The sequence below is a fragment of the Lissotriton vulgaris genome, chromosome 5, assembly GCF_964263255.1.
Source record: "Lissotriton vulgaris chromosome 5, aLisVul1.2, whole genome shotgun sequence".
Taxonomy (NCBI): domain Eukaryota; kingdom Metazoa; phylum Chordata; class Amphibia; order Caudata; family Salamandridae; genus Lissotriton; species Lissotriton vulgaris.
Genome location: NC_141693.1, coordinates 1,247,783,643 through 1,247,810,145, shown reverse-complemented (window position 1 = coordinate 1,247,810,145; position 26,503 = coordinate 1,247,783,643). Strand labels below are relative to the sequence as shown.

The 26,503-nt window shown below is 45.7% G+C and overlaps 1 protein-coding gene and 1 long non-coding RNA gene across 3 annotated transcripts in view; one reads left to right on the top strand and one right to left on the bottom strand.

Moving 5' to 3' along the window:
• Positions 1–26,503, bottom strand: part of DENND2D (DENN domain containing 2D) — a 637,596-nt gene that overhangs the window by 300,298 nt on the left and 310,795 nt on the right. The window lies entirely within an intron of this gene.
• LOC147712404 (uncharacterized) lies at positions 14,687–20,287 on the top strand. Its single transcript, XR_015295748.1, has 2 exons — positions 14,687–14,916; positions 20,152–20,287. It is a non-coding gene; the product is annotated as an uncharacterized LOC147712404 (long non-coding RNA).

Sequence of the window (26,503 nt, the reverse complement as noted above, 5' to 3'; positions counted from 1 at the left end):
CCATTCACATCCAATTTTCCCGTACTCTCTTTCCACTTCGTCTTTTCAGTCTCAGTGGCCTCGTTCTGTATCGCTTTCACACTCTCGATAGTATCCTCACACATGCCAGTCTCTATAAGCCACCTAACCGAACTCGTCACATACATTCTAGTGCTAAGGTTCCGGGCAGTCTCCTTAGCAGTCTCATCCGCAAACGCATTACCACGACCAACATCATCCGTCACCTTACGATGCGCACTACATTTGACAATCGCTACCTGTTTAGGCAATGTAAGTGCATCCAAAAGATCATTCACAAGCTGTCCATGCTGAATCTTAGTGCCATGCGACGTCATAAAAACTCTCTCTCTCCACAATCGTCCGAAATTATGAGCGACGCCAAAAGCGTATTGGCTGTCGGTAAACACATTCACCCGTTTCCCTTTCGACAACACACACGCTCTAGTCAAAGCGATCAGTTCTGCAGCTTGGGCAGAATTCTGATTCAATCTCGCAGCTTCCACAACAGTGTTCAAAGTTACCACAGCATATGCGGTCGTCACATCACCATTCGGCAATTTAAAACATGAACCATCCACATACAAGGTCCCATCGGGATCTTCCAAAGGGGTGTTTTTGAGGTCCACGCGACCTTTTGTTTCCTCCTCAGTCCGTAAGTAGCAGTCATGAGGTGCTACTTCATCTGATTCCATACTAATTGGCAATAAAGTCGCCAGATTCAGGACATTACAACGCTTTATCTGAATGTGACTTGCCAACAGCGTCAACTCGTACCCAGACAACCTTGCACTCGTCAAGTGTTGCGTTTTCGTACGATTTAAAAGAGTGTCAACTGCGTGCGGAACCATCACCGTAAGCATATTATCCATGACCAATCCTGCAGATTGTCGGATGGACACCGCAGCTGCCGCTGTTGCTCTCAAACAACTTGGCAATGCTCTAGCTACCGGGTCCAAGGTCGAGGAAAAATATGCACATGGACGCTGCTTACCACCAAAAGGTTGCGTCAAAACACTCAACGCACACCCTTCCCTCTCGTGAACGTATAATGTAAACGGCTTACTGTAGTCAGGGGTACCCAACACAGGAGCCGAACACAACGCATCACGCAATTCAGAAAAACTATTCTGACATTCTTCCGTCCATGGTAAAGGAGTTGGAACATCCTTGCACGTAAGAGCCACCAATGGTTTCGCTAGCAATGAAAAATTTGGAATCCACTGCCTACAGTACGACGTAATACCTAAAAAGGCACGCACATCTCTCTGAGTTGTTGGCACAGTCATTCGCGCAATCGCTGCAATTCTCTCTGGGGTCAACCTTCTTCCCTCCTTTGACAATAAGTGACCTAGATAGGTTACTTCTTGACAACAATATTGTAATTTAGAAGGCGACACCTTATGATGTAGGTCACAGAGATGTTGCAACAACGACACCGTAGCAGTTTTGCAAATGTCCTGAGTGTCCGCAGCCACCAATAAGTCAGACGTATTGGATCAAGGCTGCACCAGCCGGCAACACAAACGCATCTAGTTGGCCCTTCAAGGCTTGACTGTATATGGATGGACTTTCACAGTAGCCCTGAGGAGCGCGTTTAAACCTGAAGCTGCGGCCACCAAGAGAGAAACCGAAAAGGTCTCTACTTTCCTCAGCAATCGGAATGCTGAAGAAAGCATTCTTCAAATCGATGACTGAGAACCAAGATGCAGAGGCTGGAATCAGAGTCAGTAGAGCCGTAATGTCAGGCACCACAGGGAACTGAGGAATCACAATTTTATTCACCTCCCGCAAATCGATAACAAAACGATAAACAGGTGGTTTTGAGGGATCAGTACGTTTCAAAATGGGCAGCACAGTACTGTTGCACACGTGTTCCCGAGTCTCCTCGATAACATCTTTGTCGATCAGATCGTAAATGATCGCTAACAGTGCTCGCTCACCATCAAGGGAGATACGATACTGGGGAATACGTGGCAGTCGCACATTTGACTTCAAGTGAACAACATAAGGGGAGATGTCAAGCAGGCCCACGTCATTGGGACCCGTTGCCCACAAAGATGCAGGAAGAGAGCTCAATTCCGGTGGAAGCTTATCGAGAGACAAATACATAGGAGAGACAACTCTCTCACCCAACGTAAGCTTTACTCCCGCAGGAGAACAATCCAAAGTCGCATATAGACGTTTTAGTAAATCCAGACCCAAAAGATTTTCACCACAACCAGTAGTCAAAATCAACTGAGCTTTCAGCTCACGTGGCCCAATTGTAAGGGGCAAAGGACGAGAAACTGGATTGCTAACAGGGGCGCCAGAGAATCTAACGGAAACATTTGTTAAGCCAGACAAAGGTGCGCCAGGGAGTTTCGAATGCATGATGGAACTTTTCGCTGCACCAGTGTCCAACAGAAAAGGCTCAACGACGCCCGAGGTGGCAACTGCGACGTAAGGCCCTCTCTGATCAACCGGAACTGATACTACTCCCTCTCCTTGTCTATGGCTGTCCTAGTAATTACCGTCGTCAGTTCCCTGATCGACGTAATAATCATCTACATTGTACTGGGCAGATCTTCCTTGTGATGATCCACGTTGATCAAAACAATTGTTTGAATCTGACGAATTATCTGAACGATCGTTTTGAACACCACGACCTCTACCACGTGATGCCTGTTGCGGACCACTACGACCTCCTCTAGAGGAACTACCACTGTTTCGATCACGTAAGACTGGACAATCGAATTTCAAATGACCCTCATTCCTACAATAGGCACACTGATTGTACCCCAACAAAGATCTCTGCGAAGAGGAGTCATTTCGAGATTGCGACCTATTAGACTGTGGCTGTGATCTATTTCGCTGTTGCGAATCATTCTGATTCCAACGCGGAGGATACGCCTGTTGCAACAACACTTTAGTTTTTAGCTCTTTTGTCTTTTTATCAGCACGATCATTTTCTTCTTTCTCCCTATTCTCATAATACTGTGCCGTAGCCAATATTTGAGCAGAAGTAGAAACAGCCCATGCACTCTCAGAATTTCTTAATTTGTTGCTCATGTCCGGCAACAAGTTAGAGACAAATTTGTCCACAAACAACCTCTGACCTCCCTCTGTACCCATATCCTGACCACTATGGTCGATGAATGCCTCCTTAAATCTTGTAAAGAAATCAGAGACACTCTCATCCTTCTTTTGCTTGCAAGCGGACAACTTATCCCAATTCACCTTCATAGCTGGCATAAGTGTTTTCATTAGGGTAATGATTCTCTGAGGGAGATCAGTAATTAACTGTTCAGGTTTAGCCCCACCAATTTGTCGTGTATCTGCCGCAGTGAGAGCAGCCCAATCACCGCCTAATTCTGCCACATGGTTTTCTTGACGGATCTTTGCCCAAACCGGTTGCGGTACAACATTGCCAAACAGCATATCGATATCAGCAAGGTTCATTATCGTAGCATCCACAAGCTGCGATAATTCCTTATAATACCCTGCAGGATTTTAGCGAGGGTCAGGCAAAGATTGCTTCACCTGCAACACTTCCGACCTCTTCCATGGAAGATGTATCCACACTCTCTGAAAATGTGGCAGAACAATAGGAACAGCCTGTGCATCACCAGGCATCCACACTGGTGGAACCTCACGCATGGGATACTGACCAGACGCGCCTAGTGGTCCCTCAATATCCTCCACAAATAATGCTCGAGGCATTATAGAGGGACGAAAAGATAACAATTGCTCAACAGCACGTCGAACATTAGAGTCTACTATCATTCCGCTCGAAAACTGGAGCTGTAGATTAGTCAAAGCAGTCAATACATCGTCAGATGCATCAGCCGATATTTGATCACGTAAAACCTTACACATTTCTTCAAAAACGTATCTTTGTGTCGGTATATTGAACTGGCAAAACGTATCCAGCATTGAACGTGGAGGATTCCTAATGGGGTATTTCATCCAAGCCATCGCCATATTATACAGCGCAGCACGTTCCCGATTACCGGGAAGCTGACTACGTCTTTGAGGACCGTCCGAACCAGCGGACTCAAGAATAGGTCCAAGAGAATTGAAAAAGTTAGCGGCAACAGAGGAAGTATGACGTCGGGTAGACGGAGAAGAATAACATAAAGGATTAACAAGGGAAGTGTCGGAAACAGAATGAACAGCGGGAGTAAGTAGAACAGGAGCAGCAGCAGGAGCAGGAGTATGAGGAAATACAAGCGGAGGGGCAGTAGGAACAGAAGTAGGCAAGGGAACAGTCGGAAGAACGGGTACAGGTTGAGGAACAGGTTGGGGTACAGGTACAGGAGCAGGTACAGGGGGAACCACGGGAGCTGCGGTACCCTGTGCGTACGGAGGTGGTGACTTCAAAAGATATGACAGTAAGGGATCCTCAACTGATTCCTCTTTCTTATCTGTATCCGTTGGCAAAGCGGGGTAACATTTATCTATGGACATACGCTGAAGCCGATCGAAAACTTCCTTTTCCTTTTCCTCCTTATCTCGCTGAAACTGCTCTGCTTTTCTTACCGTGGTAGCAACTCCATCTCTCTGATTGCGTTTTATCTGTCTAATTTCTTTCTGTTTGGCTTCTTTACGCCACAACCGAAAGGAATCAAACATGGCCGGCCTTGCTTTTCTCTTAAACAATTTAGCTTCAAGATTGTCTAGAATCGGAGTCTCAAAACTACCATGAGGTGGCCAACTAAGGACACCATCCTTTTTAGTATAGCGAATCCAACACTCGTTGAATATAATTGGACCAAACCCATGTTTGCTATATAACTCGTAAGTTGGAGTTCCAACCGGAGGTATCGGACACGAGTCCTCCAGTCGGGAATCCGCACCACATTTTCTAAAACAACTGAACAAAGTACTACGACCAGGCATCTTGCACACCAGCCGAGTTTCACAAACTTCAAGGGTTATAGGATTTACCAAGTCCCTGCAAAGAGCAAAAACCCTCGGTTTTTGGCGACTGCAGACGTCAAATATCACAACAAAGAACCAAGTACTAAGAACCACAAATGCAATGGAACCATGCAACAACTAAGCACCCACAACTAAGGACTATGGGAGCGACCCACAAATACTTAACTCAAAAATCGATGGCGTCACCAGGAAGGCCCGTCAATCGTCTTGCTGTACCAAGGTCTACGCCAGGCGCCAAAACAGGTCTACAGTCAGGGCAGCAGTCCGTCGCAGCCGTCAGGAGGCGGGAATCTTCGCGGGAAAAGTCGTCGGGCCACTTGTTTCGACAACAGGATCGATGAAGCGGGGTGCACCTTCCCTCGGAGATTTCACACGAAGTTCCTCACGATCGTCGGGCTTGGACCGGTACCATTGATGCAGCCCCTTGTTGGGCGCCAACTGAAGGACTGGGTTTTTCTAAGACCCAGCGGTGCCAGGGGACAACACTTAAAACCTTCGTGGGTAACCTGTTCCGGCGTACAAATGACAGAGACACGGGACACTTCCTTTGGCGTCAAAGATTCGAGGTTTATTACTGCAGGGAACACAGAAGTCACGAGAAGTACATCATATGTAGGTTCACGGAGCCTGATTCAAATCGCTACTGTGGGTCGCTCCTTTTATACAAGTTTCTCTCATAGATTAACATGGTACACAAAGGTTTACAACTTGGTTCCCATCGTAAAGGCAAAAAGGGTCGCTTTCATGTATTTAGGGCCCGGAACATAAGTACAGAAACATTCGGTGGTTCCCAACTGTAAAAACCCATCTTCCCACCATTAGTACATTCCAATCAGCAATAAACAGATCGAAGAAGGAACAGGAACAGGTGTAGAGGAAGGTAGAAACAGTGGGGAGATCGGAAAGGGTGTAAAAGGGGTGGTATCGGGAAACACGAGCTGCAGGCATCAAAGGGACGTGCCTAATGAGATGCACGCCTAAGACAATAGACCGGCACGGCAAGATGAGCCTCGAGCGGAGCCATCTGCCTTACAACAGTCATCCCCCTCATCATAAAGACACTTTCAAAGGAAACGTGTCTTCCGCAAAAGTCTTGGGAATCCCAGGGTCGCGAAGCGGACAGCGTCCGTTCGCTGGCTACTTGAGGGCAAGAGACAAAATGGATGCTGTATCTAAGATGGAACCCGTGGGTACAGATAGAGAAACCCACGAAACAGACGAACGGTTCTTACAGCGCGGGGATGCCTCCGGGTCACCAGGTGCTTTACAAATCGTTAAATAAAATAATAAAATAATAAGCCACATGTGCTCCGCATATAGCGCGAGGTCAGTCACGAACATCTAAGATCGTTTTTCATGTGCAATTTGGTTGCAGTTAACCTGGCGCCACCTGCTGCACCACTGGTAGCGACGTCCTACCTGTTACCTGTCTCTTACTTCCACTGTTTTTTTCACATGATACACATACACAACTTTTTCATATTTTCATTAAAAAGCACGGAAGCCCATCCTTGGGTGTGTGGTTGTTAACCAAAGCACCTGAAGTAACAGTAGATGGTGTAGCACCCAGGATAATGTGCTGCATGGCTAAATACTTCAAAAGGTCCAAATGGCATCATCACCAGTCAGTGCATGCTTCCATCATGCACACACACTACTAGCTGTCTGTGCACGCTTCCATCAGACAAACACCACCAGCCGCCAGTGCACGCTTTCACCAGGCAGACACAAACCACCAGCTGCCAGTGCACGTTTTAACAGGCACACTCCTCCAGCTGTCAGTGCAGACTTTCACCAGGCATACACAACACCAGCTATATTTGCATGCTTCCACCAGGCACACACACCACCAGCCATCAGTGCACGCTTCGAGCAGGCAGACACACCACCATCCGACCCACCTAATTGTTAGACAACAATTTTTTTTATGTATTGTCTTTTACACACTGTGGTTAGGCTGATCTATTTTAGTACACATCATGCTGCAATCTGGCGTTTATGAGTTTTTTTCTGGCACATCTCTACCCCAAAGCCTCTCACTGAAAGGTGTGAACTCTAGCACTGCCAGGCTCGCCAATGCCTTACAGTGCAACCCCACACACAACACCACACAACCACAACCACACACACACCCACAACCACACACACACACACACAACCACACATACAAACACACACACAACTACACTGAAAACCAAACCGTCAGTACACACTTTCACCACGCACAGACACCATCACTCATCAGTACATGCTTTCACCACACACAAACACCACCAGCCATCAGTGCACGCTTCCACCTGGCACACACCAACAGACATAGTACACACTTTCACCAGGCACACGCACACCATCAGCCATCAGTGCATGATTTCACCAGGCATACACAAACCACCAGCTGTCAGTGCACAATTTCACCATTCACACACACACACCACCAGACGTCATTGCACACTTCTAACTATCGCCCTCACTCTATCTATCGCCCTCCCTCTATCGCCCTCCCTCTATCTATCGCCCTCTATCTATCTCCCTCCCTCTATCTATCTATCTCCCTCCCTCCCTCTATCTATCGCCCTCCCTCTATCTATCTCCCTCCCTCTATCTATCTCCCTCCCTCTATCTATCTCCCTCCCTCTATCTATCGCCCTCCCTCTATCTATCGCCCTCCCTCTATCTATCGCCCTCCCTCTATCTATCGCCCTCCCTCTATCAATCTATCGCCCTCCCTCTATCAATCTATCGCCCTCCCTCTATCGATCTATCGCCCTCACTCTATCGCATCACCACAGCATCACTCAGCATCACCACAGCATCACTCAGCACCACCACAGCATCACTCAGCACCACCACAGCATCACTCAGCACCACCACAGCATCACTCAGCACCACCACAGCATCACTCAGCACCACCACAGCATCACTCAGCACCACCACAGCATCACTCAGCACCACCACAGCATCACTAAGCACCACCACAGCATCACTCCGGGGCACCACAACATCACTATGCTCTACCACACCATCACTGAACGCCACAGCATCACTCGTCGCCACCACATCACTCAGCGCCACCACAGCATCAATCTGTACAACCATTCAACAACAACTGGTTCAAATATGTTCTCTCAATGTTTCAAGCTTTATTACAAATGTCCCAAAAAGATGTTAATATTTCACTTCTGTTCTTGTATTTTCGTCACAATAAAATACACTGAACATAATCTTCACAAAAGTTATTTACAAAAGTTTAAGCTATTGCCATTATACATTACAATAACTTTTAAGTATTCATTATTTAAAAAAAAGTAAAAGCAATTCTTATTTGTAATATCAATACATCTAAGTCACGTAAATACAACACATATTGCATTACAAATGCTATAGGTGTCACATTTGCGAAAGTTAAAACTATTGGCATTGTAAATGACAAAGCTATTAATTTCGCTATTTTCAAAACCAACACATAAATAAAACATTTGTCATTTACAATACCAATAGCTCAAACTTTCCTAATGCGAGACCTATTGCATTGCAAATGCTTGTTATTTGGACTTTTGTGAATAAATGAAGTTGAAAATAGTATATTTCCACATTTATGTAACCGATAAATGTGAATTCATGCTTGACGCCTGATAGGTGCTTAGGAAAAGAACACCCACAGATAAATCAATGCACTTATGAACATTTTAGTATCAAGGTTGTGCATATCTACTGCTATTTAAGCCTCTTTACTAAAATCCCGTTTTTTTAACCCCTTACATGTCAATCTGGAGAGCTATTGGACTGGCTGTCATGCTGGGAGCATTTATTATCTCTACCAAAAAAAAGGCAATCATAGCTGCCAAGGTTTCAGATTGCTATGTGTGACATTTAAATAATTTCAGCGCAATTATGAGTGACATTTCAACTACTATAAGTGACACTTTCTTTCGAGCAAAATCAAGTAATGTAGACGAGGGAAACATATTAATATCAGCATTTACACCCATTTGAGCAACAAGAAACACTCCAAGAAGATTTTAAAACTGCTGCAAAGAACCAGTCAACGTGGACACGGCTCAACAGGAACATGTTACACACGGAGGCATCTGAGCTGTCTAGGTGTCACACAGTCTAAGCTGACTAGCAGAAGACAGGCTGTCAATCACCATTTTACATTATCCTCATAGGCTGAGGCCGGCATAGTAATTTCTCATACAACATAGCAAACAATTTAGGACTGTCAGACATGTTTTAAATTAGCCCTGGCGGTTTTGAGAAATAAACCGCAAACGTAAAGGAGGGGACAGAAACACACACTTGGTCTCTAAGCAGCAAAGCCCTTCCTCATTCACGCAAGCCTCTTAAATACCATTGAGCCGTGGTCAATGTGTGGAGTGAATCTCCGTTTCTCAGATTTAGGAGCGTCTTCCCCGGGGGGCGAGTGGACATGCCCGAGGGTACAAGGAAGAAATGGAGCCCCGATGCACCAGAGCGCCAAGCTCATAGGTCAGGGGCCACACTCATAGCAGCGCACCTGGGTCCCTGGTTACTCTCTGAAGCAGGGTCCGGCCAGAGGCGGGGGGGTTGGGGGGGAATCTAAGGGGCCACATCCCTGGCGTGTAGAGAGAACGGTCCGGTCCACCTCCCCTATTCAGAATCCAGCCGGCAGACCCCCACCCTTCCAGAGACCAGGGCTCAGTGCGGCACCCCAGGCGCTCGTACTTAATCAAATTCAGGAATCTTAATGGCCCTCCAGCGGGAGCGCAAGGACTGTCGTATCAGGCACCCCAGAGGGAGGAAGCCCAGGTCTTGGAAGTATTGCGGGAGACACCAGTTAGGGGTCACCAGCTCCCGCTGCCCAGAGAAGGACCACGGTGGATTCAATTGAGGCCATCCTCCAGGCTCGTTGCTGGGAAGGTTCTCGCAGCATGGCCGGAGGTGAGAGCGGGGGAAGGAGAGACGCAGCAGCCCGGGGACGAAGTGTCCACTCCTGGGCCGATGTACAATGTCTCATGCACATGGTTTAACAAGGGCCCTTGGGATGGCAAGTTGAACTAGACTGTGCTTTTAGCCTGAGACATTGTACATCGGCCCAGGAGTAGACTGCTAGGCACAAGACTCAAAGTGCGAAGTCAGGGTGGACCGGGGGATCGGCAAGGGTGAAGGAGGAAGACCGGGATCATCATCAGCAAAACCGTCCGGATCTCTTAAAGGAGGAAGACAGGGTGCAGCAAGCGCTAAGCATATTATAATGAGATTGCACTCACTTTGCCTTTGCTGTGGCTTCAATGACTCGCTCTGCCTTCTGATGTTCATCATCTGTGTGACTGGTGCGCCAGCCGCCTTATGTGCTGAACAACTGAGTCCAGCGCAAGACCTGCCCAGGGCTGTTCACTCACCTGCCAGCGCCCCGGTGCATCGAGTTGGCTCCCTCCAGTGCTAGAGCGCACATTTTGTATTAATATAAATTAATTTAAATTAAACGCGGTGCGAGCCTGCTGAATTAACCACGTTGCGAGTCTGTCTAAACAACTCCGGGCACTGGCGGCAGCAGGACTCGAGTGCTACAAAATTCGTCCCGACCTCCTGACTCTGAGTCACGAATTAGGAATGTAGCAAATTAGCCATACTACTGCCGGAGATGATTCCTAGTTTTTAAATGTTACATTTTAGCACTTAGCAGCCATAGCTGCAGCCTCCAACACGGCCCCGGGAGCAGAGTGAGAGTGCAGGACGCACTGCCACGCCTCCCTCCAGTGTTAGTTTCTGACCAGCTCAGTGGTGCATGGTTACTAGTAGCGCTCCTGCTTCACATTTCAGTAGGCGCTATATATGCGTGACAATGCATTTCAGTGCGGTGATGCGGATCACCACACTGAAATGCGTTAGTGTCACACGTGAGGCGTGACACTTGGCAGGACTGGGCAATTTCAGTTTTTATTCACAAAAAAAAAATAAAGAAAAGAAATGGTTTTCAGTCCGTATTTATCTGTAAAAATCAGTAAAACGGAAAACAGGGAGTCGTAATATTATACATGCAATAAACATGCAAATATAAAAGAGAAAATATCAGGAAAATAAGCATTTGGGGCTGTTGAACTAGACACTGTGTGCAGGAAGGCGAAGGAAGTGACAGGTTGGATATTGATGATCTCCAGGGTGGCGCCTATGTAGACAGATGGCATGGATGTGGAGTTTTCCAACTCAAGTCTGATGCCGGAGGAGTATTCTAAGTTAAGAAATATGTGTTGGAAGTCTCTTCCAGGATAAGAAAATAGAAAATAAACAAGACCTCCGCAGCGTGTCATACTATGGACTATTCTTTCAACGGTTCATAGAATGCATAAAGTGGCTGCAACATTTTTTTAGCATGATTTTCAATCCATAGCAACCCTTCTGACTCACTGTCCCATCACAATCATTGTACCAGGTTTTCCACTAATTAGCAGTAGCCTCCTCGCTTAATATTTTAGGTTGCCACTATTTTTAAATTCACGGCTCACTTCCAGTGCTACAGTACAAATCCAATTTCTTTTCTTAGCCTAATATGTCCAAAATAAGAGGGTTTGTATTATATAACATTAATAGCAATCTCGATTTATACAGCCTTAATCACATAGTGAGATATCTACTGGTGCATGAATGATCATTGTTTTCAACCAACTCACTGGTACTCTTTTTAAAACCGAATAGCGCAGCTGTCACGAGACAATTATGTGAGCACCACTAGAGAAGTGCTTTGGCTCCAACCACATGTTAGGAGCCAAGAGTACATTTTCGATTGGGCAGAAGTCGTGTGCTTCTACAAAAAAAGTGATTTTCCTCCATACAGCTATGATCATTATCCAGCTGCCTAAGCTTGAACTTTCAGGGGTACACAGGACACTGGAACGCTATTAAATTATCTAGTTATGTAAGGTTATTTATGTTGCTATTCTCTGGAAGCAGCCCAGATGGAAAGAACGTAGTGATTAACCTACATGGAGTTTTAGGCCTGGCCTGACAGTGCAATGGTCAACCTGACCTTTTAACCTACACCAATATTTGTCTACAGTTTTTTGCTTCCCTACAAATAAATATCTATTCTCGTGCTATGTACGTGTAATGCTTCACCATACAAACATTCCTTTAAAGCCAGACCTACTGACATTGCCAAAGCCTTTTTCTACAATTGAAGGGAAAAATCATAGCTCAAACATGCAGGGAAATAAACAGCTAAAGTTTTTTTATTAGTGACTGTAGTCTACGACAGTGCAAATCGTTAAAGCAATCAGAATGTAAAGGCATTTGTCTTATTATGATTTAAACATCAGTAAATAAAAACAATACTCAAAGGCCATACCTAAAAGTGTACCCGAAGGTAAAGAAATTGTGCATAAACAGACCACAGGTTTTCAGGTTTAAATAGGGCAGTTGGGATCCTCACATCAGCACTGTGAAATGTATTACCTGGAATATTCCTAATAAATGGACGTACAGTGGATTGTTTTTGTGCAATAAGATTTTATCCTCCCTATACTTCAGATGCCAGAAAATAAAGCAGTGCATGTAGCTACTCACTTACACCAAAACCAACACAATTGTGTTCAGAAGTATAAATGCATATCTAGATTTTTTTTCATGAACGTCAGTCCTGGTCCCATAGATGTGTAAAAATGTCCTCACTTTACATGTAACTATTATGTTATTCTCAAAACAGGTGTTAGGCATAAGACAGAAAACTGTGAAGGTAACAGACATGCAAAATATATGGTTGCTTAGAATACCAATTACTGAATATGACCACCCATTTAAATATAAAGATACACCCAGATTATGTTAAAGTATCATCAAGATAAGGAAGGGGGGCTGGAAGAGCCAAGATTGGATCTACTTTATTATGCGGCACTGCTGCAACATGCGGGTTGGTGGCTGGATGATGGCGATAATTGGGATAAGCGTCAACTCAGTGGGCAAACAGCCAGCAAACTAACCTGTAATACTGATGGAAGGGGCGGGCGCACCCGCGATCCTGCCATATGTCATTAAGCAAACAGCATATATATGGCTAAAGTTCATAAAGTATGTGCTTAGACACGTGCCATTCCACCGGGAATTAAGCATCTGAGTTTTAGCCCCAGTTCAGAAAATGACTGAAAATATGTCCTTTCAGGTTTGAACAGAGGGCGGGTGCATGGTCCTGGAGTATCTGTATACGAATGACACCTTTATCACATTTGGACAGGCATGCGAGGGGTTAGATCTGGGACAGGGGCAGTATTTGCAGTTTGTAGGCCTTATGGAGCTGGTCAGGGTAACATGGCCTACATATCCAAGCATACCACAAACGACTGAGAAACTGGACGCTTTTCTCACATGTGGCAGTGGGTGTACATTAGTGTCACTGTTATACAAGGCCATAAGCGCAGATTCAGAGGCCCCATCTCTCAAGGCATGGGTTTCATGGAATGAGGAACTACAGACTCCCTTGCCAGAGAAAACTTGGGTGGGGGCATGCACATTGACACACACAGTATCCTGTAACGCCCGCTTCAAATAATACACTTTAATTTCCTACAGCAAGTGTATATGACCCGTATGAGATTACATTACATAGACCCATCTCGTCCTCACGAGTGCCCCAGATGCAACAGGGTTCAAACAGGATTTCTGCATTCAGCATGGGAATGTACTGAGGTGCAGCAGTATTTGGCAAGTGTGGTTGCGAATGTGTGTGTGGGAATTGGCATTCATCTGGAGGCGCTTCCAGCTCATTGTCTCTTGGGCCAAGTTCCGAGGCCCAGGAAGAGCAAAATGGTATATAAATTGATGCAACTGTGACCGTGATGCAGAGGTCTGACCCGGGACCAGGGTTCAATTCCCCGCCTCGGCGGGTCTTGGGCTCAAAAATTCCACGGACCTGATAATTCTCGCCTCGGTGCCTATTCCAATCATGGAGTCCCACTCTGCAACTCTGGGCAATAGCTTGCTTAAAATCCACAACGGCCCCCACAGCGCTAAGGATGCCTGGCCTCCACCTTGGGGGTGCCCAGGAGTGGACGCCTCACAGGGAAAGCCAGGATGGGTTCCACAGTGGTATTCGTACAAGCGCCTTGAGACCCTTGCGGGTGAGCAGTCCGCTATACAAGTATCAATTTACATTTTTTACATTTTACCATGGTGCTAGCACGATGGAAGGTAGCCATTGTTTGGATGAGTATACGAACGCCGACATTAGAGAGCTGAATGAGGGATGTACGTGAGTGGTCTCTTGCCGAAGAGATTCATATGAAAGAGTGCAGAAGGGCGAAAAGCTAGAGTAGGATATTACAACCTGGAGGGAATTAAATAGGAAACTTCTCAACCCAGAGGGTAATGAAAATGTGCAGAATGAATTAATTGATAGCTAAACGTAAAGTAAGGACCTAATTGTATTGTACTATGGTCAGTGTATGGCACCCACATATCTAATAGTAATGTAAGTGCATGCTCATACATACCGTCGTTGATGGATGTTCATGATTGTTGTTACACTGGAATATGTTATTCCATGGAACCTGTGTTGACTAAGCACTGCTGATGTATGGGTACAACCAAGTAGTTATTAACTGGAAAAATAAAGTGTCACGGGGTCGCAGATTTATTTATCTTGTTCCCCGTGACTGACACTCCATCTCCCCTGCAGGACTGGTCGGGGCCCTTTAAGGGAAGCCTGGACTTCCCAGACTTGGAATCCAACCCCCTGACATCAGAGGACGACTGCCTATCATCATTGGCCGCAACCGAAGAAAAGGCGGACCCGGAAGACGCAGAGATGCTGGTGTGCCGAGGAGACATCGAGCCGAGGAGAAGAAACCGACGTAGGAACAAGGGACGGAGGACGCAGAGTTGGTGAGAAGATCCAGCCACCCTGGGACGAAGCAAGCCGACAATGGACCGTCGGAGCAAGAGGAAGACCCGCCGAGGGAGAAGCCAGGAGGCCACCGTCCCCACGCATCGCCCAGCCACGCTCAGGAAGGAGCGTGGCTCAGCCAGGTACGAGGGCGCTTTAGAAACTTACTATGTTTAAAAGGGAGACTGAGTAACGGAGGGAGTGGGAGGGACCGTCATTCCAGGTCACAAGTACTTTGAGCACTTTTCACACCACTCTTCGGTCTAACGTTCTTTCAAGGACGCTGCTGGTGACGGTTGTTCGGTCTTTCTCCTCCTCACAAATGTTACCCTCACTCCCTGTCCCTTATTTTCGTGTGTTATAAGTAAGCAGTGCCCTAACTGCCACGTTTCCTTTTCCCTCTTCCAACCGGGCGAGACGGTGAGACCGGGCTGTGAAGATCGGAGACAAAGCAGGAAGTCAACCGTCTCCCAAGGGAAAGCCGGAACTGTTTTTCTTTTTTTGGACTGCCTTGTGAATAACCACATAATAAAACTTGCTGTTCGATACCTTGATAGTGGCTCCTTCTCTCCTTGTACACCCATAAGGTTACAAGTGGGGAGCCAGATAGGAGTCTTCCATCTGTCAAGATGGAGACCTTGATTACTCAAATGAGAGAAGGACAAGCCAAATTGGAATGGGCTGTAGGGCCAGTCCACTGAACAAGCTGACAATGATAGAGCCGCGTTTTGGGCCGCCATCCAACAGCAAGCCGATAACCTGAATAAATTAGCCGAATGACAAAACCAGCTTTTGGTAGCCCTCGGGCAAACCTGCGCCGCTGCCCCTCCAGGAGCCGTGGTGCCTCTTCAAAAGTATGTAGCGGGTGATGACCCCATTTCGTTATTTTTAAATTTTGAAAGGGCCGCTAGAGCCAGTGCATGGCCGGGAGAAAGATGGCCCTTCTATCTAGCTCCTCTTCTATCAGGAGAGGCACAAGCAGCGTATCAGCTAGCCAATAAAGACGGTACAGCTGCCTATAGACATGTAAAACAATTCATTTTAGACAGACTTGGGGTCGACGATGAGTCATAGGTTGTGATTTAGACAAGAAAAGGGACTTCCAAACGATACCCCCAAAACCTTGTTTTACAAATTGAAAGATGCAGCAGACAGATGGTTTAAACTGCAGGACTCGACTATGGAAGATGTTATGAGTAAAATATACTTTGAGCAATATCTCGAAGCTCTACCATATGGGACTCAAAGATGGCTTAGGCAGCATGCAGGACTAACATTGGAACATGCAATAGAAATGGCCACTTCCTATGCCCGAGCCCATGCCCAAAGCCGTCCTAACTTTCGAGAGGCTGAAAGAAACAACATCAATAAACCCCCTGTGAAGATAGAAAAGATCACCATAACCCCGACAGAGCCTCCTTTCAGACCCCGTCCCCTAAGCTCGAACCTCCTGTTATGACCAGTCCCTAATGTTATGAGTGTGGGGAATGGGACCATATTGCAAGGTATTGTCGTAAAAAGAAAGAGAAGGAAGAAGAACCGATGGAAGTAGGATACCTACCCAGCGCCATCATGTATGCCCAAGAAACCGGCCCCACTTTTTACGTAAGTGTCTTACTCGATAATCAAAAGATCCAGGCCTTATTAAATTCAGGATGTCGCCATTCAGTAGTCAGGAAGAGCTTAGTTCCTAACCCTTCTCTTTTAGTAGGTCGTACAGTCAGAATAAAGTGTGTACATGGGGACATTCGAACCTATCCATTAGCCAAGGTAACCATCACAACGGAAGAAGGCACCCAAGTACAGTGCGTAGTAGGGGTACTCCCTGAATTACCTGAAACCCTTATCATAGATACTGACAACGTTCGTTTTTCTACCCTAATCACTGAAGCATTACAAAGGAGTAAGCAACCAGAAATAAGTAGGACGGGGTTGTTGGTATCAGAACCTTGGGCAACCGATTCCAACTTTCGAACCACCCACCTTAACGATGCCTCTTTGACCCAAGCCTGGCAAAACGCTCAGGATAACAAAACCAAGGGGAAGCTCATTTATCCCGCTTTTGTGGAAAGGAAGAGGCTCTTATATAGACTGCGCCATGACCAAGCGACCCCCCAATTGATTGTGCCCACCGATTTTCGTGATCAAGTCATGTTTTATGCTCATGCCATCTTCTGGCAGGGCATTCAGGAGCTGAAAAAACCACTGACTCGATCGTCCAAAACTTCTTTTGGCCAAGGGTGTATGCACAGGTTAAAACGGTATTGTCAAGAGTGTCCCATTTGCCAGAAACGCAACACCTATGTACCTCCTAAAGTGCCCTTAGTACCACTCCCGATCATAGGGAAGCCCTTTGACAGGATTGGAGGAGATATAGTGGGACCTCTTCCTAAGTCAACAGGGGGCTACCAGTATGTAATGGTTGTCGTGGATTACGCTACCCGTTATCCGGAGGCATTTCCCTTAAGGGCCGCTACAACGACAGCTATTTCCCAAAGACTTGTGGAAATATTCGCGAGAATGGGTTTTCCCAAGGAATTGGTCACAGACCAAGGAACACCTTTTGTTTCTCGCCTTATGAAACAGGTATGTGCCCTTTTAAAAATCAAACACCTTCGCACCTCAGTTTACCACCCACAAACCAACGGTTTAGTCGAACGGTATAATGGCCTCCTGAAAACCACCCTAAAGAAGCTCCTAACCGGTGATGGGAAACACTGGGATCAATTGCTTCCATTAGCACTGTTCGTTCTCAGAAGCCAAACTCAGAGCAGCCTGGGCGCCTCTCCTTTTGACCTCCTTTTTGGGAGGAAACCCCGCACCCTATTAGAGATCACCAGAGATAGCTGGGAGAGAGCGGGGACCCAGGACGCCCAAGAACTTTTGGAATACTCAGAACAGCTAAAAAACAGGTTACATAAGCTAAGGACCCTGTCATATGAGACCCCAGAGAAGGCCCAAGTTAAACAGAAAACCTTTTATGACAAAGGAAAAAAATGGAGAGAACTGTCCATAGGTGATTGGGCCCTTGTCCTCTTACAGACCTCCACTCACAAACTCCGTAAGGAGTGGCAAGTACCCTTCCCTGTGATCCGTAAAATAGGAAAAACCACCTATGGCCTAAAACTGTCACCCTCTAGAACCAGATATACCATATTAACATCTTGAAAAAGTGGTTGGGTCCCCCACCACGTACCTGTCAAACAGTTTCTGTTGCCTCGTCCGTCCCACACACAGTGGATCAAACGGTCCTAAACCCTGATCTTACTGACTGTAAGAAAACAGAAGTACTTGACATACTCCTGAAACACCATCACATTTTTTCAGATCAGCCTGGTCGAACGACACTAGCGGTACATTCTATCCCAACCACTTCTGGAGTACCAGTAAAGCAAAAGCCCTATCGCGTCCCGCGGCACGAAGGAAGTTGCTAAAAGAAGAAGTAAAGAAAATGTTAGAAGAAGGCATAATAGTTCCCTCCAAAAGTAACTGGTCGTCTCCGGTGGTTTTAGTGCCGAAACCGGACGGGAGCACCAGGTTTTGTATCGACTTTCGAGCTGTTAACAGAGTCTCCAAACAGGATGGGTATCCCCTACCGACGGTAGACTAGCTTATCGAGCGCCTTGGTGAGGCCCAATATATATATATATATAACAACAATTGACCTCACCAAGGGCTACTGGCAAATACCCCTTCTTCCCCAAGATCAGGAGAAGACCGCCTTTTCGACCCCTGAAGGGTTATTTCATTTTACTGTTCTTCCTTTTGGCCTGCATGGGGCTCCCGCGACGTTTCAACGTCTCATGAACACCCTCTTAGCCCTTTACACCCAGTTCGCAGCGGCCTACTTGGACGACATAGTTGTCCACAGTCCCACATGGGAATCCCACCCTTACCACCTGGAACGAATACTAGAGGCCTTACAAGAGGCAGGGTTACACATTAATGCGAAAAAATCCCGAATCGCATTCACTCAAGGTAAGTACCTGGGTTACGTTCTGGGAGAAGGACATTTGTTCCCCCAACAGGAAAAGATAAAAGCCATCCAGTCACAGGCCTTTCCTACCACCAGAAGAGATCTAAGAGCTTTCCTCGGTCTGGTCGGCTACTATCGCCGCTTCATTCCGTACTTTGCTTCAGTCTCTGCTCCCCTAACAGATATGCTAAAAAAGACCGCTACTTCTTTGCATTATAAAAGTCCCTCTCCTCAGGCTCGCACCGCTTTCCAACAACTTAAGGACACCCTGTCCTCCGCTCCAGTCCTAATGACCCCCGATTTCGAGAAACCATTTCTTTTACAAACCGATGCATCAGGCGTAGGTCTGGGGGCGGTGTTGTCACAACTGGACAACGAAGGTAGAGAAAAACCCCTCCTGTATCTGAGTCGGAAGTTATTTCCTAGGGAAATCGCATACTCAATGATCGAAAAAGAGTGCCTGGCGGTCAAACAGAGCATCGACAAGCTCTGTTACTACCTAGAAGGTAGTCATATCACTTTATTCACCGATCATGCCCCATTGACATGGTTACAACAGAACAAGGGAACGAATGCTCGAATCTTACGCTGGTTTCTTTCACTCCAGCCCTATGACTTTGAAGTATGCCATAGAAAGGGCACGAACCAAACTAATGCGGACTTCCTCTCCCGTTATCCACCTTCCCCCGAACGGGAAAAGCTAAGGGGGAGATTTGTCACGGGGTCGCGGATTCACCTATCTTGTTCCCCGTGACCGACACTCCATCTCCCCTGCAGGACTGGTCGGGGCCCTTTAAGGGAAGCCTGGACTTCCCAGACTTGGAATCCAACCCCCTGACGTCAGAGGACGACGGCCTGTCATCATTGGCTGCAACCGAAGAAAAGGCGGACCCGGAAGACGCGGAGGTGCTGGTGTGCCGAGGAGACATCGAGCCGAGGAGAAGAAACCGATGTGAGGAGCAAGGGACGGAGGACGCCGAGTCGGTGAGAAGATCCAGCCACCCTGGGACGAAGCAAGCCGACAACGGACCGTCGGAGCAAGAGGAAGACCCGCCGAGGGAAAAGCCAGGAGGCCACCGTCCCCACGCAACGCCCAGCCACGCTCAGGAAGACGCGTGGCTCAGCCAGGTACGGGGCGCTTTAGAAACTTACTACGTTTAAAAGGGAAGACCGGGTAACGGAGGGAGTGGGAGGGACCGTCATTCCAGGTCACAAGTACTTTAAGCACTTTTCACACTACTCTTCGGTCCAATGTTCTTTCAAGGACGCTGCTGGTGACGGTTGTTCGGTCTTTCTCCTCCTCACAAATGTTACCCTCACTCCCTATCCCTTATTTTCGTGTGTTATAAGTAAGCAGTGCACTAACTGCCGCGTTTCCTTTTCTCTCTTCCAACCGGGCGAGACGGTGAGACCGGGCTGTGAAGATCGGAAGACAAAGCAGGAAGTCAACCGTCTCCCAAGGGAAAGCCGGAACTGTTTTTTTTTTTGGACTGCCTTGTGAATAACCACATAATAAAACTTGCTGTTCGATTCCTTGATAGAGGCGCCTTCTCTCCTTGTACACCCATAAGGTTACATAAAGTTAAAAAAGTATCATCATGACACCCTAAACAAGAAACCACATGAGCAAACGGACAAATACATAGGTAGCTACGTCAGAATTCACTTTATCCAATATCTACCAGAGTATGAGGGCCTACTTAAATTGAGTTGGTGAATAAGAACAACAGATGACCAAGATCAATATACAAGGACCATTAAGAAATCAGGAAACTAGATATGAACGAATAACAATAAGAATTCCAGCAAACAAGCGTAATGGAAGTATGAAGTTAACTCCGACAATGGTATAACAACAGATGGGTAGAGTTGAAACGTGTTGTTCAAACAACACTTCCACTTTTCGAATTCAGATGGAACAATAGCACACATTTTTGGATTTTACTTGCCTTAGTTAATAATGCAGATTAACAATTTTACAATAGTGAAGAAATAATATGTCCTAAATGTTACAAGTTAAAAAGAAACCAATAAAAATAATGGAATCATAAAAGATAAGTATAAAGGTTTCAGATTCAGATAAATGGATTATGTGCTTATCAATATTGATGAGGAACAGATGGCTGTATGACTAAGCGTTTGGGGAGAGGATTACTTGGTTTTATGAACATGTTGGCTACTGCTTCCTTCAGTGTTGGAGATAATGCAACCCTGGTCAATGCTTCCTCATACGTAATAAATAGAATTTAAGGATCATTGTTCATGCCGTTAGCTGCAGCCTTCATTATTGCTATACTTATGGAAGTCATAAAGTACTCTCTGTCTGCATTATTAACGACGCTCATGGCCCCCCTCAAAGTAGAAATTAATGCTTGCATTCTAGATGATAAATATAGCTTTGTGTAGTATTTCACAAACACTGTGAGGATATCTTTGGACTCATGCTAATATGGACAATGTGTTTCGCCGCCTATGTAGGCGGTACGAGTCTGGCCAGCATGCAGCTTGAGCGTTCTCTCACCACATGTCCTTGCTGCTGCATACTATATCACATTAAACTCATCTGCATCTTCCTTGTATTCTGCCAGCTTCAACTATATGTCAGCGATGATTAGGGCATCTCCGGTGGAACCAAGCATCCCTCTTAAACTCTATGCACTACTGTGTCTAATTTAGTGAGTATTAGGGTATTCACGAATTCAAGGAAATGCACTCTCTCTGTATCACTACTGACTTCATTGCTTTGTAAACAGTATTGTTAGGACACATTGAGTTCCTCTGTGAACATCACATCCACTAGAGCCGCTGTGCAGACGTCCTGGCAGTGACTGCACCAACAGTACTAGAAGTGTTGGGAGTAATTTTTGGTAGGTGCATGATTTCCTGTGTCTAGCTGCTCACATCTCTCGCCCCCTATCAAAAATCTGGTCTGGAGGCTGAGACTCTATGCAACATGTGTATAACTCGACCTATGTCTGGTTTTGCATGCTGGTTCATTAGCTATTGCAGGATCTCCATAGCCCTAGCTTTGGTTCACTACCAGTTCAGTTCAGTATCAAATACAGGCTGAGGCTAAATCCCCTTCCTATAGCAAGGGACAGAGAATCCACTTTATTGCATCCTGACATTACTTCCTGAAAGAATGAGGCTTGTATAGATAACCAGTGTTATGAATCTGCTCTGAAGGGTATTTTGTAGTATCATGTAGCATCCCTCCGCAGCTAGCTCCATCTTTAGGTATCAGAATGGAACACCTCGCTAGACGATTTCAGACACCCCATGGAAAAGGCAGAATAAGGTGGTAGTATAGGTATAGACTTATTTCTTTAGAAAAGCCACATTCCCTTTCTTTGGTGAGATGGACGTCCAAAAAGAACACAATATCGACATGCAAACTATCTCCTTCATTTTCCTTTTTGTTTTGTGCTTACATCTATACGTTTCTGATAGACTTCCCGGTATGCAGACTATGAATTCACTGCTTTGGAAACAATGTCTGTGGATATTCTATTAAAACCAAACTATCACCATCTCACACCTTCCCTCCCACACTGATCCCCAACACATTAAGAAATTCCATTCTAAGACAATCAAACTGTGCATAACAACTCTCACAAGCAGTAACATCACCAACAATAACATCAGGTTCAAAAGGTTTATCTTGGGGTTTCCAGACCAGTCACAATTTTCACCCCCTATGTCATGCAGACCAGAGACTTGCATGTAGCCCCTCATCATGAAATCCACAGGATGCTATATGCAATCATATTTTTGACGCAGACTATATCTATTTGGTGCCCACAAGTACATAAAATTATCTTGTGCATTTGATTCTGTGCATTGAAGTTGCTCATTTAGCATGACGGCAACGTTTTGTAGGACAGGTAGGCATTCCATCCACTAAAGGTTTGTGTAGTATTGTCACACAGCCCTAAAGATCCAATGGGGAAAGTATTTAGCACATTTCTATCTATTTTGGCCATAATTACAAATTATACACACAGTCTAGTAATGATTGTTGCCACCCCTGACCATCAGTTATACAAATAACTATGGGCCATATGTATCATTCCAAATTGCGATCGCAATTGGGTTCAGTGGTATGTATGAAAGAAAAACTGCTTCGCAAAATAAGGAATCGCAAAATTTGCGTTTCCCTATTTTGTGATTGCATTTAAGGAATCGCCAATTGCTATTCCTTAAATGCAATGTAAGAAGCACAGAAAAAGTGCAATTTGGCCTTAAGGAATTGCTAATTACCACCAACTTCAAGTTGGTGGTAATTTGTGATTTCTCTGAAAAATGCACTTTTTTGCATTTTTCAAAGTGCCATGTGACGCACATGCATGCCCTTAGGGCATGGTTGTGTGACACATGTGCACACATGTACATTTCAGGGGTGCAACAGGGTGTCCTTTGACACCTTGACACCCTTGAAATTGCATTCTCAATTTGCGATTCTCTAATTGAGAATCACAAATTGAGAATGTTTTCCCATTCATTAGGCCCATAGGAATGGATGAGGAGGTATTTCTTAATTGCGAATCACAATTTGCAATTTGCAATTAGGGAATATGTAGGATTCGCAAAATTATTAGCAAATCCTACATACATAGCGTTTTGCGATTCTCAAATAGCGATTAGCAAAAAATCGCAATTTGAGAATCGCAAAATCAGAGTTTGATACATATACCTTCATCTGACTTCATTAAACACGCCGTAACTTAAGTTGTGTACTGAAGGAATCGGTCTCCTCCCTATTCCGTGTCACTTCATTGTGGCTCATCGCCTTCTCGCTGCTTCCACCATTGACAATGTCCCTACTGTTTTTTTGTTGAGGAATGTTGCAGGTTGTTGCGGATCATTGCAGGTATGTATCTGGCTTTACCATGTGATTAATCAAGCAAGGCACACCACAGGATTAAGAATATTAATCTATTCAAGATATTTTTTACTGACAAGAATGTACTCATTGCTCCTGCATGAGATTCGGTCAAAGGATATTGAGGTACTACTGTAGTTCATTCAGATCTTTCCTCTCTTGAGCCAGTCTAAAAATTGTATTGCGGTTTCTGTGGCACAGCAGACTGACTATGATGAGAAATGCAGGAGTTCCAGGAATGGATCAAGATGTCAGTGAAAAATGCACTTTTTTTCCCGTAACCATTTGAGAGAATCATAAATCTGTTAGCATGGCTTCCACATCTGGATGTAGACACATAGTGCACAGGCTGCTATATAGTGCTTTTTGCTGTTTAGTTTATCACTGCTAACTACACATTCTGGTGAATCATGTCTTGCCATTCTGGCACAGCCTCTCTCCAGCCCAGCCACCAAAAGAATGTAGACCCCTGTCCTTGTACCATCCGCCAGGCTACTCACCAGCACTAGGAAATTTGATCACATCACTCCTCATCTGAAAGCGTTGAACTGGCTTCCTCTTGAGGCCAGAATTCAACTCAATCTTACATGCATCACCCACAAGGCCCTACACTCAATCTCCCCTGCGCATCTTACACAGAAACTTGTGATATCCGGAGGTAGCAGAAACTCACGATCGGCCAGTGCCCTCCTACTCCAGCCTGCACGCTTTCGAAAAAAAAAAAAAAACTATAATCGGGCGTTCACTGGGACTGCACCAAGAATATGGAACTCCTTCCTTCCCGCCATCAGAAGAATGCCCTCTCTGGCACACTTCAAAAAGGAGGCTAAATCCTTCCTCATGGGTAAATTCCTCTGCTAATCCCGTCCCACAACCACCTCAGAGACTATTATCAACCATCTTCGACCTAGCCCCACCAAGAAACCGGTGGCCTGTCTTCAGCAACTGTAATATTGACTATCCTTGTATACTTCCATTCCTCTTGTATTCAGACCCCCCCTCCCTAATGTACAGTATACTCTTGTGTTATCATGCCTCTTGTATGACTCTTTGACTCTGTAAAGCGCTCTGATACACTAACAGGTCAAGTTCGCGCTCTATAAAACACTAAAATAAATCAAATAAAATCTGATTATATCTGATGACACTGCAAGTTTATCCAATGTTTAAACGTTAGTTTGTCTTACAGACTGTTTTGTTTGTATAATCCTGAATGCTGCAAATTTGTCCATTCTGAAGGGTGACCCCATATTTCTTTCCTTTTTGTTTAACTCTATTTTTACTGACTAAATAACTCTGTGTACTCTATCCCTGCTAACCAGTGGTAAATTAATTGCACTCCTCCCGTCAACATGGTAACATTAGTATACTTCTGGCACATTTAGGTTTCTCATAAGTCCTTAGTATATGATACTAAGTGCACTCAGGGTCTGTTAAATAAATGTTACTCATTGCAGTAGCACTATAAAACCTGTCTCCGGGCCTACCATTGTAGGATGATGTGCAGTTTAAAAACTGCAAGTTGCTGTTTCAAAATACCCCATTTTGAGAAGGATTTTCATATGATACTTTTTTTTATTTTTTAAACTTTGTTTATTGGCATTTTTCGATACAACAATTCAACAGTTACAATGTGTGTCAGGCATTACATTGACAGTGTGTGGATACAGAAGTGCAGTACAGAGGTTGGGTATGGATACACAGGATCCAAAAAACATGTTATCCGGCATAGGAATGGGTGGTAGACATAATTTCACAGTGGTCTAGTGGTCGACCCGGTTAATATGTGGTCCATCCGTCTCGACTTGGCAGTTAGTTTGCAAAGGTGCAGCGCCATCTTTCGTGTCGCTTGCAGCCTCCCTGAGCAGGTACCCAGTAAGGGGCTCCCAAATATCGCAGGGCCGTGAGCAAAGGGGTAGCAGCGCAGCGTAGATATTGTTTCTGCTCCTGACAGTAATTGAGGTCTGCCCACATTCCTTAAATTTGGGCACCTTGCCTCTACCCCATCTGCAAGCAATTTTACGTTTGGCCACGAGTAGGCCCATCGCCAGGAATCGCTTAATGCGGCCTTTGTACCTTGGGAGGAATTCCAGGAGACCCATTTCTGGTGTGAGATCAAGATGCTCTCCTATCATGTTTCCCAAGGCCGTACCCACCTCGACCCAGTATTGCGCTATGAACTTACATTCCCACACAACATGTAAAAAGGCCGCCCCCTCTTGTTTACAGGGGTCACATCTGTCATTGTCCCGTAAGTGGAGTTTGTGCAGTTTTGCCAGGGTATAGTACATTCTGTGGAGAAATTTAAAATGAATGATTCTGAACCTACTGGTAGCTGAAATATGTTCAGTTTGTTGACAGCTGTAGGCCCATGCCTCCTCTGTAATATGATGTCCCAATTCTGCTTCCTACCCCTGTTTTGCATTCTGAGTGTTGTGTGTCCCTCCCCTACGGAGGTTTTATACGTGCCGGACACGGCATGTGGTGCCCCTGCCTGTTATGTTCAGTGCAATGGGAGCTATGTGGGAGGTTTTTCTGGGAACGTGGGAGTAGCAGCCCTAACAGCTTGTCACAATCAGATATAAAGGAATCGGGCCATGGTGGTGGGGGAGTGTCGCTCAAAAACTCTGCTGCGCTTTTGAAGTGTCCCAGATGGTACAGGTCCCCCCATGTGTTCATGCAGAGTTTCAGAAGCATGCGTTTGCAGATGCCTTCTTGTGTGACTGGCAGGTTGTGCCGGTCGTGCAGGGGAAGTAGCATAGGGGCTTGGGACCATTTGGCAATAGCACGCCACACATTAGTTGTACAAGACACGGTGGACCTCTTTACCCCCGCTGTTTTGTCATCGATGCCCAGGAACCCTACAAGAGGT